This window comes from Trachinotus anak, unplaced genomic scaffold (assembly GCF_046630095.1).
Source record: "Trachinotus anak isolate AG129_WGS33_773 ecotype Australia unplaced genomic scaffold, CSIRO_AGI_Tana_v1 ptg000016l, whole genome shotgun sequence".
Taxonomy (NCBI): domain Eukaryota; kingdom Metazoa; phylum Chordata; class Actinopteri; order Carangiformes; family Carangidae; genus Trachinotus; species Trachinotus anak.
In genome coordinates this window covers 16,157,501-16,177,578 of record NW_027273867.1, presented here as the reverse complement: position 1 = coordinate 16,177,578, position 20,078 = coordinate 16,157,501, and the positions used below count along the sequence as shown (strand labels likewise).

The 20,078-nt window shown below is 39.8% G+C and overlaps 1 protein-coding gene across 2 annotated transcripts in view; it reads left to right on the top strand.

Moving 5' to 3' along the window:
• Positions 1–20,078, top strand: part of trps1 (trichorhinophalangeal syndrome I) — a 253,550-nt gene that overhangs the window by 41,915 nt on the left and 191,557 nt on the right. The gene's annotated exons all lie outside the window — the stretch shown is intronic.

Genomic DNA, 20,078 nt, shown 5'->3' with positions numbered 1-20,078 from the left:
ACCATTACTTTAGTTATTTACTTGAAATTTAAAGTTGATATTGGTAAGATATTTAAACTTCAAATTCATTCAGATAAAGGCATTATGATTTCAAAGATAAACAAGCGTTTTTTCCCCCTTGTGGAGAAAGACAGTTTGCAAAATTCAAAGTACAAGAAAATTACCGAATGCCACAAATTTCCTATATCAGTTCTACTGTATCTGCCGTGAGAATGAATCTGTTTATAAAAGGGGTTCTTGCATGAGGGCCATTGTCTCCCTTGTGTTCTGAGTGATTCAGTTGACCCTGGCACTGAGGGAAACCCTTACGCCACCTTCTGCAATATTAAAACACATTTTCTGTCAAAGGGAAACTGTTCGGTTTTACCACAAATCTTTTTTTTTTTTTTAAATGACACGCGGCATGTGGCAAATAGTGTCATGTGAAAAAAAAAAAGGCAGAGGTGGAGTTAGGTTTTCTACTGGAATGTGGATTACATGAGTAATATTTCCAAATCTATCTGTCCCGCCATAACAACCCTATATGTATCCGGTCTGCTCGCCTCCACAACAGGAATAATAAATTCAATATTTCAGCCAGACGCACAACCCTGCCCTTATTCACAATACCTGTGTGTGTGTGTGTGTGTGTGTGTGTGTGTGTGTGTGTGTGTGTGTGTGTGTGTGTGTGTGTGTGTGTGTGTGTGTAGATTTGTGCATGTGAGCATATACTGTGTGTGTGTGGCGTTCACTAAGTGCTGTTTCTGATTGTAATACATGAGCGCCCTTGCTGTATTTGAACCACATGTGTTACATACCTGCTGCTCTAGTTTAACAATAATAAAACGCGTGTCTGTGTGTGAGCACACAATCCTGCCCATGCGATGGAGTGTTACAGTAATAAAATCATCACACAACCTCATTGTTTCTGACATTTAACCAGAAACTCTGAAAGAGGAGAGCAGCAGAGAGGGAGAGGAGACGGCATCCTGTGGGAAACACTCCCCTGTGGTTAAAGATTTCAAGTCCAGGCGATTATTCTCAATGTGATGGCAGGTTTATTTTCCTACTAATTTCCCAGCATCACCCTGTGAATCAGATAGCTCTGTCTACAGATGATACACAAGAAACTTGCTTCCAGCTGGGATGAGAGGTTGGAAATCGGGGCAGTATGTTCTGTGTCATGAGATGATTTGTAGTGCTTAAACCTCTGAATTTTATTGTGGACAGGACAAGCTAGCATTGTCAAAAGTGCTTATATCGATGGTAGAACAGGAAATACTGGACACAGAGAGGAAGCTATCAGATTCAATCTCCCACAGTGGGGCTTTAAATTGATGACATTTGACCAAAAAGTTTTCCAAATATCAATCTGACATTAGGAATAACCATCTTCTTGACACTAATATGAAAAAATTCCACTCTAAAACAGTTCAGCAGTGTTAGAGGAAAGAATTTATTTTGCAGCTGGATCCACTTTGTTGTCAAGTGTTATATTTCCTAATTGTTGTGGCTTATTGGCCAAATAGGTTTTGCAATATTTATTTGCATAAATTCAAATTAAACTGAGGGCATAAAATAACAATGGAAAGCAATGTGCAGGGAGAGGAAAAATCACATGTCCTCAGTAATATTTTTAGGAAATTGCAGGGTCACATTAAAATAAGTGTACATTAATATGATTATATTACACATTGTTTTTTAGGGCTGAGTCTGATATTTAAAGGTCAGAAAATCAGAATGTTTTTGGGAAATAGCCTGACTGTTTTAGGCAATAAATCAAAAAAACTAATTCCACTTTAAGGGATTTCAGATTCTCTACCAGAATTACATATGTGGGAGGTTGGACTTGTGACCAATTCCCACAACTTATGAGTATTTTGTAAAATATTGGCCTTCTCTAGAAATTTGGAAAAGATGATGATGATTGAATTATTGCATGAGTCAATCCAGGGGTGGACTGACAATGATTCAGGCTGGGAATGTGACTCTGTTACAGGTCACCCTGCACACAAAACATCAGACCGCTAGTTTTGTGTTTCAGGTATTTGTTGATTTGGTACCAGACTGGTTATGAATTTGGCCACTATGTTCGTCTGGGATGAAGGTTTTCCAGTTTACAACACACAAAGATTTGTGACTGAACGTGATATTTAAAAAAAAAAATTTTTGGTCAGTTACACATTTTTTTAAACAATTTTTGTGGCAGAGACCCCAAGTAAGCTATAATTATATTATGTCAATAAGGTAATTAAACATCAAGTGAAGTCCAGTATTCTCTCTCTCTCTCTCGCTCTGTCGCTCTCTCGCTCTCTGGCCACCGATAGGCTGTCTGCCACAGAGTTGATCATTTCCCTCTATGAGCAGTTTCTCAGATATAAATGTATGTTTGGAAAATATGAATACCAGAGATTGTGGGAAACTGAAGATGCAGTCATATCATAAGAGATATTTATTAAGTGAATTTTAATGGCACATAACATTTTCAGATTAGTGTCATTTCCTTCTATCAGTGCAAGGACTCCCTTAAAGACTTGTTTTTGCTAACAGTCATACAAGAGGAAATCTACTGCAGAACAGGAACTGGGTATAAATTTCTCCACCCACGGTCGCCCATAATGGATAGTCCATAATGCATTACAGCTTCAAGACATTGCATTTTCACGAGGGAGCGTGGCTCACTTGTTCTTGATAGGAACAGATCTCACTCTTTTACTTTCACTATTACTCTCTCCACCTACACTGTGACAGCTGAAATCAACAAGTTCGTTTCTGATGTGAGGGTACTAGTTAAAGTCATTCTGGGAAATTCAGGGAAGCATTAACTGGAGTAGAGGACAGGTTGAGAGGGAGCAGGTACACCGAACAAGTAAATTGCGACGCTTAATCACAAAATAACTGTTGCGATGCACAGAGCATCGCAGATTAATGGTATCTAAGAGTGAGAGAGTACCTGAGGATGGAATTTTCCTTTTAATCACGTAGTCGACATTCTCTGAGTCACAGCTCTGACACAGTGGGTAAAACAAGGGGACTGCTGTCCAGTTGTGTGTGTGTGTGTTATGTGTCTGTGCGTGGGAGGGCAGTGGTGGCGGTGGCAGCACAGACTGGAAACAAACTGTACCTCTGAAAAATCAACAAGCTGTGACCAAGTTTGCAGCAGAAGAGTTGCGGTGGCAAAATTAACGATGCTGGTGCAAGACACAAACAGCACTGGAATGACTTATTTCCATTTTCGCCTCACAAATTTTTCATGTGACCCAGCACAGAAAAAAAAGTTTGGAAAGTTTCTCTCAATGTATAATCCATTACAGATTAGTGATTGCCTGCTTAAAATGGTAATCAGTCACAGAATCCAGAGGAAAAACTTTGAATTTACCTTCCACTATACTGACTCCACAACCTATATAACACCTCTCTGAGACAGTTATAACAGAATATACATTTTAATTCTACTAGCACCATAATATTGTACAGCCAGAGTGTATACTCACTTTCATTAGTTCTTGTAGCCTCAGCACTGTTTCTCATTCTGCTTGATGCTACATTGAACACTTTTTACTGTTTGGAGCACTAATGCTATTATGTAGGTGTGAAAACAGGACTACATTGAAAAGAAATACTCATGGGGCTAGGTTGGTTTGGGTGTGTTTGTGTAGGCACTGGTGTGAAATGATGAAACACAGTCTAGGAAGTTCAGTTTGATTTATATGAGTTTGAGGACTTATCAAACCCAAAACACTGGATGAGATAAACCAGATTTACAGTGCTTTGAGACAAGATTTTACAGCTCTTGAAAGTTAACACAGTGTCAGTAATTTTTTGCTGGAGGACCATGTGTTTTTCCCAGATCCTGTCAGAAGAAAACAGTGGTTTCATAGAAAGCAGAAAGGAAGCTGTTTTTTTTTCCTTTTTTGACACAGTGCTGATGTTGTGCTTGTCAGCTTATTGGACAGTCTCTGAAATCACCTCCCCTCACACCTTCGAGCTGGAGGAGCTGCGTCTGACAATTATTGTAACTTTTCAAAATCAATATCCGACAAGCACACCTGGTTCATGCAGCGAGCGGCCACGTGTGTGGAGGTGAGTTGGGTAAGCAGGATTTGAACTTCAATTCTTAAAGCTCACTTTCATTCTTCACACAACTTCCATCACTTTTTGTTGTGTACAAATGAGTCAGCGAGGAATGACTGTCCAAGTGTGTGCCATTTGAACAGATGTAAACGCTGAAGTCACGGTCGGGCGACACTTTGTACAAACTTTCAAGCATACCTTGGTCTTTAGTGTGAAGGTGTCCACGAGTTACTGACAAATTCTTTAAAATGAATAGAGTTATCACATTCTCTCCATTTGTTCTTGTCCCCTCAACAGTCTCTTCTCCTTTTTGATGCTACATGGTTGTTGCAGCACTCTTTGTTTACTCTGGCCCCTGAAGAGGCTTTGGCTGCTGGGTGCATGCGCCGCAGGGTAACACAGCATCAGATAAACAATGAGAGCCATCAGGTTATAAACAATCTAAATGGTCCATTGGGTGTATTACAGTTTTATTTGATTTTGGACAGATAGAGCATGTGAATGGACATGGGTTTTGTGTTCAACATAGTGCTTTGTGTTTTTGTTTGATCTCCATTAAGGGTGTTTTATGGGATATTAGATTGTTTTTCTGTTTTAAATTAGTTACTTGTTTGCCAAAACTATCAGAAATGTTCCTCCTGATGCTGCTGGGCTCTGCAGATTACTGTATTCTCATTAATAGGAAATATCATTGCTGTGTTTTTTTTTTGTTTTTTTTTTTTCCTGTGGATCTCTGTCTGGATTCCAGCACATAAAGACCTATTTGTGCTGTATTTGTGTATTTTATAACTTTAACAGCTTTAGTCAAAACTGTTAATACATTTCGTAACTTTATTACCTTTATTATCCACAACAATAGCAGCTGTTATTACTCGAAAGTTTTGAGTGTCTGGAGCTCAGGGGGACTAATGGCTTTGCCGTGTGCACTGTGTGTGTGGGTATAGCATGTGTGTGCGTTTTACATGAGTAATACTGTAGTATAGATGAATTATTGGCGCCCATCCATGACTATACACTTTTGTGCCACAGGGGTCTTTAAAATGTATGTGTGTGTGTGTGTGTGTGTGTGTGTGTGTGTGTGTGTGTGTGTGTGTACGTGTGTGTGTGAGAGATAGAGAGAATGTAACACTGTGTGTGTGTGTGTGTGTGTGTGTGTGTGTGTGTGTGTTTGTTTAAGGCATAGCTTTTATACACTGGCTGGCAGACAAAAACAACAACCCTGAAGGTAAGGGAGACAAATCTAATCATACAACACAGGGGGAAAGCAATCACAGGCACACTGACACACACACACACACACACACAGTCACAATACACAGACACTCTTTTTTTCTTCCCCCACATACATGCGTACTCACAGACCTGGATATATGACAACTGTGGAAACTCTGGGAACTGGCGAGCTCTTTAAGAAAGTGTCAGTTCGGTGGACCATTACCATAGTTCAGTAGGGTTTGGCCACAGCTCCTGCCCCTTTCCTTTGCTAAATGCACCAAGATAAATAAATACGCCTATGTATTTTAAAGTCATGTATTAAAATGTATTTATAGTTGAGGCCAACACTTCTTGGTTAAACATAATGAAAAGCAACATGTTTATTATACGCCCCAACTCTGGTCAGTGCGTTCAATACAGCAGAGAAACTTTATACTTTGTGGTTTAAACAGTGATCTGTTAAAACTGATGTTCATGTTTGACTAAACAAACGGTGACAGGAATTAGTTTTGGATTCATGGAGCCATGCAAATTTGACAGAAAAGAAGAGCTACAACAACTAAACAGTTGCACAAAAAGAAAAGAGAAAAAAACACTTCAAAACAGCATAACAACAGAGTCGACTGTACATCAGAGTGTGGTTTGGTATATGAAAAGACTGAAATGTATTCATGTACAACGCCCCTTAATAGATACTGATTTGTTCGACTTGTAAATATAAGTGTGTTGAACAGTAAGTATTCATGCTGATCATCCACAAGATTAAAGTAGAAAACTGTTGTCCTCCGTTTGCATCTTTCTCTATTCTTCCTTCCCTCTGATCAGAGATTTTTGATCATTATAAGCCTCTGATGAGGACCAGCTCACACACAAATGGTGATAACATGATGTCCTGCGCATTTTCTCATACAGCATCGCACAATTATAAAAAGAAAACCACACACACAAATCCATAACCTCAACAAGGATAATGGAAGGGAATTTGTGGCAACTCAAAACACAGTCTGGGTTAACAGAGGACAGAGAGGGAATAAAAGATAACATAAATATAAGACAGCAAGCAAAGTGATAATGATGACAAAGGCACAAAAAGAGAAAGAAAAATAGTGAATAGGCTGAAGAGAGAGGGAACAAGACACAAGATCGATATTTAGAGAGAAATAATTATGTAAATTGGCACCAAAAATACAGTGATGGGTCAAAAAGATAAAAGAGAAGGTGACAGGGGAGATGAGGAGAAGCACTTTGGGTGAGAGAAATACACAGACAGTTCAGGAAAAGGAGAGAGAGAGAGAGAATCATAGTTTCCATTTTCCAGTGCGTCACATGAAAACAGTCTATTCATTAGAGCATCAAAACTAACACGCAATGTTATGACCACTTCAAAGAGTGGGATGAATATAAACAGAAATATACAGAGAGAGAGAGAGAGAGAGGAATGACAGAGATGGTCTGTCTCTGTTGCCAACTCAAAGCAGTAGTGTGTATGTACAGTATGCGTACATGGCTGTGCTTATGTGTATATTTGTGTACATAGAATATGTGCGTTGGCAAGGCCATATCCAGGGTTGAGGAGGCCACTGCAGCTGTTCAGACTATAGATCCATTCATCTTTTCAAACTGCCTTCCTCACTATAATAAAAAACTAGCATGTAGTCATTGAGATGGCACTCAGTGGTGTTATTTTTCTAAATACCTTACAGGCTCAGTTGAGGCCATGTAAAATGTATGAGATCTCCTCTCCAGTGTGACCCGTGTAAATGAGTGTATTCTACCTGTATTCAGTGAAAATCTCGGCTTCTTATTAAGGATGATTGAGTTTATCTTAGTCTTTGTTTCTTGTATTCAGGAAGAGTGGAAAAGGTCTGCTCTGATGGAAACTGTAGACTGTCCTGGTCTGGTAGTCTGAACTGGTGTCAGTCAGTGTTTTGTGGAAATTTTACACAACATCCTGGCTGATACTAGATTTTTGAGGCCCATATATTGATGTATGAGAGTTTTTATGTTTTTTACATACACACACACACACACACACACACACACACACACACACACACACACACACACACACACACACACACAAGAACACAAATAATTTTGTTAAGGATCCTTTAAACTTTATTCACTAAATTAATCATTAAAAAATTACTAAGATATGTACTGAGCGGAACATTTTCCAGCGGAGAGAAAAACTTGTCAGTGCTCTCTGGTGGATAAACTACGCAGTGGTGTAGCTGTTTTGAAACCCACCCCCAACTCATCTTTGGTTAAATTTAGTTAAATTATGTGCTGTTACTAATATATCTGCGATAAGCTCATATGGACTGAAATATCAGACATGGCCAGTTCATCAGTAAAGTGGTACCTACTGTATGTATGAGAAAAATGTAATTGTGGTCTCCTAATGTGGACATAACCTGTTAGCAGTTCAACCAAAGAGTGAATTTTCCTGCTATAATTTATCTACTGATTTTTTAATTTGTAATATTCACCCTGTGCCCAGAGCCACTCGCCGCCAGTGGTCTTGCCTTCAGTCCTGCCCAGGATGAGACCCCTGCAGACAGAGGTCCAGGGCAATTTTCCCATTGATCTGGTCAATGATCCTTGCCGACAGGTATACGACCAAGTTACTGTGCTCATGTGTGTGTGTGTGTGTGGAGTGGGTGAATATTAAAATTGGCCTTGTCAAACAAGCCAAGTACACTTCTCACTTTACGTCACCCATGCCTACTTCTTCTTCCATTGGTCCTGTTTTCCATGTTTTTCTCACATCTCTTTCTGTGTTTCTCTCTCTCTCTCCCCCCCCCCTCTGGCATCATCCTGCCCCACCTACATGTGATTAACCCCAAGAATGGAAAAGCTGCCCCTGTCACCTTTCTGTAAGATTACATGGCCTTGGGATATTTTGAAGTGCAGATTGTCTAAACAGTGATTTCCATGTGAATGAGGCTATATGATCAGCAGTCAGAGGAACAGGCTGCATTTATCAGTTTACTTTCAACCAAGCGCTCGTAGCTACGGACTAATTTAACAGATGGTAAAAAACACACTGGGATTTTGAGAAATTGGCTCATAGATGAACCTTCCTGCTAAGTGATGAGAATACACACATCAAAATCGTCTGCGTGTCCAACATGGTAACAAGTTCACAAGTCTGCTGTTTGTGGCTGGGCAGGTATTGACAGTGGGTTTGCTGCGCCTGCTGCGGCTGGAAACAAGGTTGACGAGAGTAAGTCTGTGAACTTGTGGTCTGTAAAACCAAAACAGGGAGCTCAAACACGCTGTAAAGCTCTGTGGAGGTTACCGGAGCTGCAGAGTTGGGAGATAATTCTTCGCAGGTTCATCACTAAGCCATTCACATTATACTTTGATTGTGGTAATTTCACAAAACTTCATTAGGGTTTCATGAGGTTGTGCATTCAAGGCCCATGTTCGCCAGAGGTCCTACTAACGTTTGCAAGGATTCTGTCTCGCAGCTTTTTTACTACAAGCTGCTTCCCTTCAATTTCAAGGCAACAGCTTATTTTCACCGTATTTAGCCTTAGTGACTACTTTCGCACAGCTCATACGATAGTTTCCTCCATTTTTGCCTCTCCACTTCTCTGAATTGCCAAGTCAGGAGTGTCGGTTTGCAGTTGGTCAACATTACAACTTCATGGGTCAAAATTAACTAAACTTAAATGCTATGTAAAAGAGCCACATGAATTTAACCTCTAACCCACAAGCAAGTTCAGTGATTGCAGTGAGTCCACTGAAATGGTCACTGTTTTGTTTTGTCATATAAAAAAATAAAACCTCATATTAGCACATTACAGTCCTAATAAATGAAAACTACAAGGAAGTCGAAACAGAATATGTATAATATAATATATAACGTACAGTGCACACCAGTGAAATGTCAAGATGTGCTCCCATCGAAATCAGCCCACAAGTCAGATTAGCTGGCATGCACTGTATATAGCATTGAAAGTACACAAACACACATGCTGACAATAGCTCTTTATTCAATTAACTCTCGCTTTCTGTCTCCCTCTCTCTTTCCCTCTCTCTCTCACACTCACACACACACACACACAGACACAAAGACGTACTCTGACACACATGTGCAGATGCCCAGTGTAATGAGAAAAAAAGCCCAATCGAACAAACAAAAGGAACAAACACAAATCCACTTGAACCTAAATTAAACATTTTATCATGCTTTAAGCAGATTTCACTCCAGCAGTCACATAAACACATAAATATATTCTGAAATATTTTCCCTCTGTGAAACATTGTAACGATTATCGGATTATCGTTTCATCTTTTGTTTTGGTGGATCTCGACTGCCGATTTAAAATTCTAAACAGATCGGATAAAAGGACACTTTGAAGTCTGATGACTGTTTCACTTTGGTTCTCCTCTTCTTCCCCTTTTCTTTTTCTCCTTGTTTCTGTCTCTCTTCTGTCTTGTTGCCTTTTTTTTTGTTTGTTTTTTTTATCTCTCTCTGTCAGTCTGTGTGTTCTGGGTTGGGTAAGGTTTGTTTTTGGCCCAGACATCTCCCTATCAAGCTACTGATGCTTCTTGTACGCAGCTGACATGCACAAAAGTTTTTTTCTTTTTGGTCAGTATTTATCTCTTAAGGTATATTCTCTTTTCAGTTTTCCACTCTTGGCGGGTCAGAGGTCATTTCAGCTTGGGGACATATTCTCTTCCTGTTTCTCTCTCTCTCTCTTTCTTTCCCTCCTTTCTTCACTTGTATCTCTCTTTCATCCTCTGCATGCCTCTATGCCTTTCTTGTTTTCCTCTCACATATGTTGCGGTAGTAACACTAATTGACCATTCTTAAACATCCCATAACCTAATCCTTGTTTCTATGACGACATAATTCAATTCCACAGTCAAATTACTTAACAAATTCCTCATTCCAAAGAATGAGGTATATGCACACATAAACACACACATCTACTTAGTCACTTTTCCAGTTGGCATGTTTCACCAATTGAAGTAAATAATAAGGAACACCAACGTAGAGAGAGAGAGAGAGAGAGAGAGAGAGAGAGAGAGAGAGAGAGAGAGAGAGAGAGAGAGAGAGAGAGAGAGAGAGAGAGAGAGAGAGAGAGAGAGAGAGAGAGAGAGAGAGAGAGAGAGAGAGAGAGAGAGAGAGAGAGAGAGAGAGAGAGAGAGAGAGAGAGAGAGAGAGAGAGAGAGAGAGAGAGAGAGAGAGAGAGAGAGAGAGAGACACCAGCGTTGATGGTTGATAGAGAAATGATGGAACTATTAAATTCGTTAAAAGATAGATTCGGCAGTCATGCTTTACTGGGACACTGATACAAACACAAACTGAGCACACGCCACCACACATGCATACAGAGCTACACACTCATACACACACTGTACTTGCTTTGTTAAGAATTCCAGGCAAAGACAGGAAGGTTAGTTTGTATTTTCATCCATATTTATAGTCTTTTGCTTCTGAAATGGCCCAGTTTCCTTGAGGGAATCTGAAGTTATGTGTGAGGAGTGATAGAGCGAGGGGAGTGGAAAACTCCGATGAATGAAAAAGACGCATCAGTGTGTGCGGTTCCTTACTACTCTTGTTCATGTGTTGAAGATGACTCATGTATATGGTAAGTCCCTGGCCGCAGTGTTATACAATATCAGCAGTACAAAAGCCAGGAGTGACTAAAGACGCAATGCTGATTAAAACTGACGTGTAGCAGCTCTGTAAACTGCTGATATCTGTACTGTAATGTTTCAACTGTAACTTAAAACCTCAGTTTTTAAGTTGACATCAATGAGAGTTCCTTCAAATCTGAATACCTACAACTCTGTGACAACTAGGTAAACTCCATCTGCTACTTTTTTTTGCTAAATGCCATTTCAGAGGTCAAGAATGAACTTTAGCATTAACAGGTGTTTACTTACCAGTCCAGAACAAACATAAGTTCAGCATCAGACTTCATTCCTTTACTTGCCAAAAGCTGTCTGCAGTAGTGGAAAGCTACACCAACATTAACTCTTGTTTCTATATCTATCACTTATTGTCTTTGCTGTCAAACAAGGTTTCTTGCCCTCTGAGCACCACTACTTCTTCATCATCTCATGTTAGCCTGAGGGCGGACTGGACGCTACAGAGACTCACTATCGCCTCTTGATGTACAAAGATGTATTACTAGGAGGGATGGGCTGGGGCTAGTTGAGTAGCATGCTAACTTCAGGTCTTGTTTCAGTATAGACTTCTCTGACATAATATCAACACTGTTTTTGAATGTTTTAAACTAAGATACTTATATATAGCATATTTAACATATATCATGTGATTCCAAAGTCATAAAAATTGAATATGGCTTCTTTTACTGACTTTACAGGAGCCGTCGTGTACTTCAGATTTTATTTCACTATATCCTATTGTTAATGTTATTATAGTACTTTATTCAATAGCATCTACAGTAACTCATGACTTTTCTCTGTAACTTGGTGACTGTCAGTTTGCTTTTTTTTCAATTTGCTAAATGATTTTGTACATTTCTGTTTGAAGTACATATTTTAAGATTTTTTTGGGGGGGTATTTGTATGCCTTTATTGATGGGACACTAGAGAGTGACAGGAAAGGGGCAGAGAGAGAGCGGGAATGACATGCCGGAAAGAGTTGGGCCAGTCGGGAGTCGAACCGGCACTCGCTCATGTGGGACGCGCCCTAACCACTCCGCCATTGGGCCGCCCCTATATTTTTTAAAATTATCTGACTGACCTCTTTTGCATTCAGCTCAATGTGTACATCCTGTCCATATAAATATGAATAATGAGATGGGTGATTTTTTTTTATATGTAATAATAATGATTATAATATTTTTTAATCAATAAGACACACACACATATTATTGATAAGACACACGACACACACACACACACACACACACATATATATATATATACATACATATAGTTGTTATTGAGGCATTAAGTTGGCTGCTCCTAGCAGTTGCTCCCACGGATTCAATGTAAAAAACTGAAAAATGATGTTGCCAAAATCGACATGTCTCTACACAATTATTGTTAGTGGCAAAATAGTTCATGATGATGAAGCTAATGATGAAAAATAATGACATGAAAATGAGATGGCAATTTAGTCTGATTTATCATATTAGAATTGTTTGCCAGTTTGCAGTCGCAGTTGGTAATGTACCAGTCAAAGTTTAACATGCCCACATCAAGAGTGCCACACAAAGTATGGCAGTAACATACTGAGCTAAGAGGATTAATTGTGCAGTCAAACCAGAGGCTTCACTGTTTCTGAGTGCAGTGACACTGTCTAATCCTACAAAGAACCCCCTTTTATTACATTTCCTCCATCCAGCTTACCATAACAGATTTGTCCAAAGTCGAAGACACAACTTCCTGTGTTTATTTAACTCTCATTGAAAATGAACATTTCAATGAACCACAGAGAAAACAGAAGCTCAAAGATTAGCCCCTTGAAGAGAGGCTTGAATCCATTTTCTCTAATTCAGCTTTAAAAGTTCAGGCCCTGAAGTAACAGTAATGGTAGACTGTACTGAAGCCATGATTCATGTTGTAGTAATGATTCATTTTATCCTCCCCAACACACATAAGCCTTATGCTTAGCCCTGATTAAACCCCCCAGCACACACAGACACACAAAAAAGATTCACACCAGAAACAGATTATAGAAAAGCATAATTAATGGGGTGGGCTCTTTGTACCACCTTGAAAGACACACACATTAACACACACACAGATATTAACACATGCTGTTTGCTTTTTCCACGAGCATGGAACCTGTCGCTGGTTATCATTCATGTCTACATTTCCTTGCTGTAATTTGAATGAGGCGTACCGCTGAAAGCCTGCTTGGAGCCCACTGACCTGAAACTTGCTAAATGACAGAGAGTGGAGCTGGTGAACATAATGACACAGAGACATGAGATAAGCCAAGAGGAATATCTGAATGCTAATCAGCATCAGTGATTCCTTTATTTGCCCAGGGGCTGTTTGGTGACGGTTCAACCCGTTCATAAGCGATGTTTTATTTTATATTCATGCAGTTCACTGACTTGTGCTCTGTAAAAGCACATTACCTGGCTGCTCCACCAGAGGAGCAGTAGTTTCATTACATTGCTCAAGTGCAATTTAAAGGTAAAGCCTTAATCTTGAACCTGCAATGTATTTTTTATATCAAAATCAAACTGGATGATGAGTCACTCAAACTCCTGAACTTGCCCAAAGTGCAGCTCTATGGAGCTTTTAAGCTATTACTGTCTTGGTTGTGTGGCTGATACATTTTCTGTAGGGTTCAATCTCAGCCTCTCTCACTATGATGTTTTGATAGCCCCACTGTACTCCGACTACCTGCTCAGCACTTGGCAGAACACAACATAACAAAATAGCTGATGAAAGGAAAGCAGAAAGCTAAAGGTTCACAAAATTTTCTCAGGAGCTGGAAGTGAATATTGGACTTAATAAAGTGACTAAAAACATGACTAATTGGAGGATGAAAAAGCTCCCTGCTGCTGCTGGAAAAAAGGGATTCATCGAGAGCAGCGAGAGTGAACAAAAACAGTAAAGGTGTTAAACAAAAATAAATAAACAAAAAATAAGCTGAAAGACACTAAAATGCTCCTTAGAGAAACTGAAGAGTGTGTGGGTTCACCTTTCAAATCACACAGTCATTTAACTTTTCCCGCTTAAATTTCCCGCTCTAGTAAAACATCCAAAATAGCCCCTCACTGTGTCCTGCTTTACCTTGTCTGTCGCCAAATGTTGACAAATCTCAGCTGAACTTGCTGAATCTAGTTGGTGTATCAACATTTTACATGCTGAGCAATTAATGTAAAGTATTACAAACTTTTGCTGCCTGATACAACACTTGATACAATTTGTGCTTAAGCATAAATTACTCATTCATTTGTCCTCCTGCCCAGACGTTTGACTCGTTGACCTTTCACACCCCTCATTAACGTAACAAGTAAACACCAGTTCCTAACGTCTAATATGACCAAGAGGCTTGCTAATGTCCCTTAACAGGACTAATATGCAAATGTTCTCATAATCACACTTCACACACTTTGACGGCTGCTAGGTTTTGTAGAATCTCTGTAGAGCGTTGGAGGTCTAATTAATTCTGTGCTCAAACCTCATTACCATACTTTTGGAACAAAAATTATTTGCATATTTTCCAGGCACCTAGCCCGAGTCCTGATGATGAGGGTTATAAGGAAGATGCAGGCATGCATATTTGTTTACAATCAACACACACACACACACACACACACATATTCATGTTCTCGCACACAGACACACACACAGAGAAGCGTATGGATAAACACATACAATGCATACACGCATCTATCCATCAAGTCTATCTACAGTATTTACATGTGCATGTATATGTATGTGTACGTATGCATTAGTGATTTTCTGATCAAATGTTGGCTTGACTCATGTATATTCATGATCAATCAACACTGAGTGCAGTTAAGCATAGCCTATCAGATTCTGCCCCGACATTCATGGATTTGCATATTTTAATTGCTGTCTCAACGAATGAATTACTGACACATCACCCGCCTCTCACAGAGAGACCATGTCTCACACACACAGACTCACACACACAGAGGTAGCATGACACAGGGCTGCTTCTCTGTTAAATTTGTGCGTTTAGGGTCTGTTTCTTTCAGTCTCTACTCCCCTTTCTCCCTCCCTCCCTGTCTCTCTATTTCACTTTTGCAAGTAATATCAGTAATTATTTTGGCTACTTCCCAATAGTCTGTCTGCTGGAAGTAAATTTAGCTATCTTTGTGTGTGTGTGTCCTCTAGTGTGTCCCTCTTTCCCTGTGTAATTGCTTGTTAAGCTGTTTCAAAAGCAGGTGCAGTTTGTCTGAATGACCTCTCTGTTTTCCAAGTAGCTAACTGCTTTAACCTGCCAACTTACGTGTGGGTGTGTGTGTGTGTCTGTGCATGTGTGTGTGTGTGTCTGTGTATAATGAGGGTGACGTCAGTCGTCATGTCTGACAGCTCCCTTCCTGAAAACACACCTAAGAAAACACACGCTGCCACGCACATTTATGCAGGCACACACACACTCACAGGGTGAATTTTCACAAGCACAGATGGATGTGTACAAGCAAACACATATGCAAACTCTCTTTTGAAAACACAACATACACATCATGTTGCTGACAGATGAAAACCTGACGTCTCTAAAAAGTCAACATTTCAGTCGGCAACCTTTTCTGATTGATAGCCCAGTTTGTGAAACGACACTGTTTAGAGAAGTTCGTTTCTAAAGGTAGTCCTACATCTTGCAGCGCATAAAGAGAAACATTTAAAAGCTTGACTTTAAACATATAAAACACAACAATAACAACAATTAAAGTAAGGTTTTGAATGCCTTAAAATATTGTTATTATTATTTTTCCTGTTTTAGAGTTCATTTAATGAGCCTATATATTAAGATACTAAAGATCATTATTGCTGAGGACATTTTTTGCTTTGTTTAGACAGTTTGTTTTACTATGCACCACAGCAGTACACTGCACTGTGCATGATATAGACAGAAATAAAGTCATGTTAAGTGTATTTGTGAAATTTGTGACTCTCTTTCAATTCACTATTGTCAGTGTTTTTTTTTTTTTTTTTAGAAAGAAGGAGGGAGTGACAGAGAAAAAGTCTCTGTTCAGGAAAAATAAATAAAAGATGAAGATAAGAAGTCGTGCTGTACTGTACCAGTTAAAGGATTTTGGCAAATTACCTCTTAACAGTATTGGAACCAGAACTTGAAGAACACTGAATGAAATGAAATGAAAATGGAACAAAGCATCACAAACTCTTGTATCTTAAATGATTCTTGTGGACATTTCAGCCACCGTGATGCATCCAGAGCACGACACAGCCACAACCAGTGGACACAGAGAAATATACACACTAACAGCTGGTAGCTGACCAGCACAGCCGCAGTCTCAGGTGTTGGTTGCTGTGCAGGTCCACTGAAGCTGTGTTCAGTGACACCTTAATGGTGGGCAATAAGGTAGAGACCCCTGCCCAGTCAGATGTATACCACTGGTTTAGGTAGCATTCTCCTGCTCACCTCTCTGTGTGCCTCCTCGCTGGCAGAAGCTGAGACCAGAGGCATTATGTTGTCAGGTTGTCTGTCAGTCCATCTCATTCTCGTGAACGCGATATTTCAGGAACACCGTGAGGGAATTTCGTTCAAATTGATTAGATTTTGGTGGTCATAAGTGAAAGATTAAGCGTATTGTGACCACACAAACCTTTTTGGCCATAACTCCAGAATTCACATGCTAATTATCTACCACTGGATTGCAATTGTACATTTCTTTCATTCATTATTCAGTTCATTATTTACTGTAATTCCAAGCTTTAATACAAAATATCAGTGTCTTCTACATTTATTTTGTGGTGGTTTAACAACTGATGAACTGATGAACTCTACACTAAGTGCTCTAAGTAAATGAGACTATTACCAAATGCTTTGATTGTCTGTCTTTGCTACTATGCTAATTAAACCATAATGTGCCACCAGGTCGATTTACAAGTGAAATCAGCTGCATCAATTGCTTTTTCACAGAGTAGGAGGAGGATAATATTTAAAATAACCTAAAGCTTTTAAAGTTTCAGTGGCAGATAGTTTTCAGAGTTGAATTGAATTGAATTGAGACAAAAAGACAAAAAAAAAAAGAAAAAGAAAAACAGAGACGGGAATGCAAGACAACAGAAAGTATTGGGGTTTATGGGAAATTTGGTTTTAACTTTGAAATACTACTGGCATGGGTAGAAAGAATCACTTGCCTTAACTATGGTGTTACTGTCTTTTTTTCATGAATAAACTGATATTTTAGTACAGATGATTGCTCTGTGTCTTCAGACATTTTGGGAAAGACCCTGTTACATTCTTACTGAGCGTCATATAAAATATTGGTACCGCTCTCATTTCTAAGGCAATTGAGATATGGCATGTTTATTTATCAGCCTTAAGGTGCTCAGAGGCAGATTTGTTACCACTGGACAGAGCCAGGCCAGCTTCCCCCTGTTTCTGGTCTTTATGCTAACATGCTGCTGCCTCCAGCTGAAAGTTTACTGTACAGACACTGTTTCCCGAAACACTGAAATGCTTTAACTGTGTCTTTAACAGTGAACAGTTTTGACAAAGATGTGCTGTTACAAAAAAATAAATTAATAATTAAAGAGCACACGGAGTTATACAACATGAAATATATTTCAGGCTCTGCAGTAAAAGAAAAAAAGACAGGCAGGCAGGCGCACAGAGACACAGACAAATGCAGTTAAAGTGTAACGGGTACAAGGGCTGAGCAGAGTCGGAGGGGGAAAAAAAAACCTCAGTGCAGGGGTTCCCTGCGTTCCAGCCTTTCTCATTGTGAATTCCCTCATTTAAAAAATGGTGAAATTCATTTCTCACACAGATGGGAACAGGCAAGGCTGATTTCATTAAAATACCCCATCTGTTGGAGGGAGAGAGGGGGTGAGAGACAGAGAGAGAGAGAAAGAAAAAAACAAACAAGGGTGAACCAAACAAAACAGTTCTCCTGTCCTGGAATAATTTGTTTCCCCTCCAATAATGTATGTGGTGTGTGTGTGTGTGTGTGTGTGTGTGGGTGTGTGTGTGGTACTGATGGGAGCTGAATTTGAACAGACAGGCTGCCATTGCTAGAAGAGCCAGCTAAAGAGAGAAACAGAAATATGTATAAGATATGAGAGAGCGTTGGTGAGAGGGAGTGGGTGCAGTGAAAGAGGGAAATGTGCAGCTGGAGTGATTGAAATAGGAGGAAGGCAAACAGACAGGAAGATGTTGTGCCTTAAAAATGATAGTGAGAGGAATAGAAAGAGGGAGAGTTGCTCAAGTTTGAAGACTTGTGTTTTTTATTCTTTTGCACCTGATAACATTTTAGCAACTACATGCCCATCCACCACCTCATCCTCCACACCCCTGCTTTCTGTGTTGCTACTCTACTTCCTGTATTAGCGCAAACATTCTTTTCATCCCTCCCTCCATCCAGTCTCTATGCTAAGCTAAGCTAACCAGCTGCTGGTGCCAGCATCGTATTTACCGAACGCGTGAGTGGAATTAGTTTTCTCATCCTAATCCCAGCAAGACAGCGATTCCACCAAAATGTAACACTGTTTCTTTCAATTAGCTTGTATTTTGTTATCATAAACTAGGCCTTAAGTAACTAAATTGTAGGAGTCATTTTCATAATCAAATCATGTTCAGACAAAGACCATGAGATGTGTTGGAGAAATCCCAGGTGATATGCCCCCTCTTCCTGATGGCTGTCCCCCTCAATATATCATCGTAAACCTAACCATGTAAATTTAAGTTATATAATAACATTGGAAAACGGACATATGATAGTTTTTCAGTGCAGCAAAACACCAAGTAAGCTGTCAGTAATATTAAAGGCAAGTTAATGGAATCTCCATCAGAAAGGATGGAGGTGCTTAGGACAATATTAACCTAATGGTGTCATTAGGCAAAGGAGACAGAGAGAACACACTTAAATGCAAATTCTGCCCTGTGGGGAAAAAAAGAATATGGAGAGGAGTATGAGTATGTAGGAGTAGGAGTAACAGAAGAGTATTTTCTTTAGCTACTATTCTCAAGTTCAAGAATGAAGTCAAGCTCATTGTTATGCTTGCCGAGTTGTTGGCTGGCTGTATTAAAACACAGTATAGGTGATCATGGTGATCGGGGGGGTTATCCAGCTGTGACTCAGCAGAAACCACACTTTGTCCCACTCCTTACCAGATGTTGGCTGTGTGTTGGCTGCTGATCGAAATAAAGTGAAGTGTTTCAGTTTTTTGAGGCATTGCAGATGGAGATCTTGTATGCAAATGACCTGACACACAAGTGTAAATAGCTTTTCAAGATTAGCTGGCTTAGTGTGCACATACTCTGAGAGAATGAGGGAGAGATGAAATTATTATGAATTATTGATGGATGGATGGAGGAAGATGAGAGAGAGAGAGAGAGAGAGAGAGAGAGAGAGAGAGAGAGAGAGAGAGAGAGAGAAGGGGGGGACAGGCACTGTATTTTATATTTGTTTTCAGATGCTTTGGGTTTGCCGAATCTGTCTTGTGTGTGTGTGTGTGTGTGTGTGCGCCGGCTGGTCTGTGGGCGTGTGAGGATGATGAAGACATGTAGAAACAGAAGCGCTATTAACAGCTTCTGTTTCTGACCCTTTGGCCTGGACCAGCTAGCCACACTGCACCTCCGAACAGGAGGAATCTGGTGTCACGCTCTGTAGGAGTCTAAAAGTTCAACAAAAACTGCAAGTTACATCTCCTCCAGAGCTGCAGGGTGAAGCGACGTGACCTCATTTGTTTTTTCAGGCCCAGAGGAACAGAGTTGTCGTCCCAATTAATGCTTATTTTCACTGACAGCAGTTCAGCTAAACTCTGTTTTCCAAGTGGAAAGACGAATAAACTATAGCTGCCACAAAACAACCAAAGAGGAGAGGGTGTTGTCTTTGGATGCTCTAATGCGTTGGACATGCTACTTATGAGTATACATACTTAGGATGAGTGGATTAGATGATATGTGTTCATGTGTTGTACAGGGGTTTGTACTCCTTCTTTATTACTCTCTGTAATTTGATTAAGCTGTATATTTTATTTATGCAGCCTTTTGTAATTAAGGCAGATCTGCAGGATAATGAAACCTGAGACCAGAGTTTCCCCACTGGGACAATAAAATACAATAAAATCAGAATCAAAATTAATTGATGGGTACATTGTGAATTATTGTATGAGAGGGGTGTCAACTGTGAAAT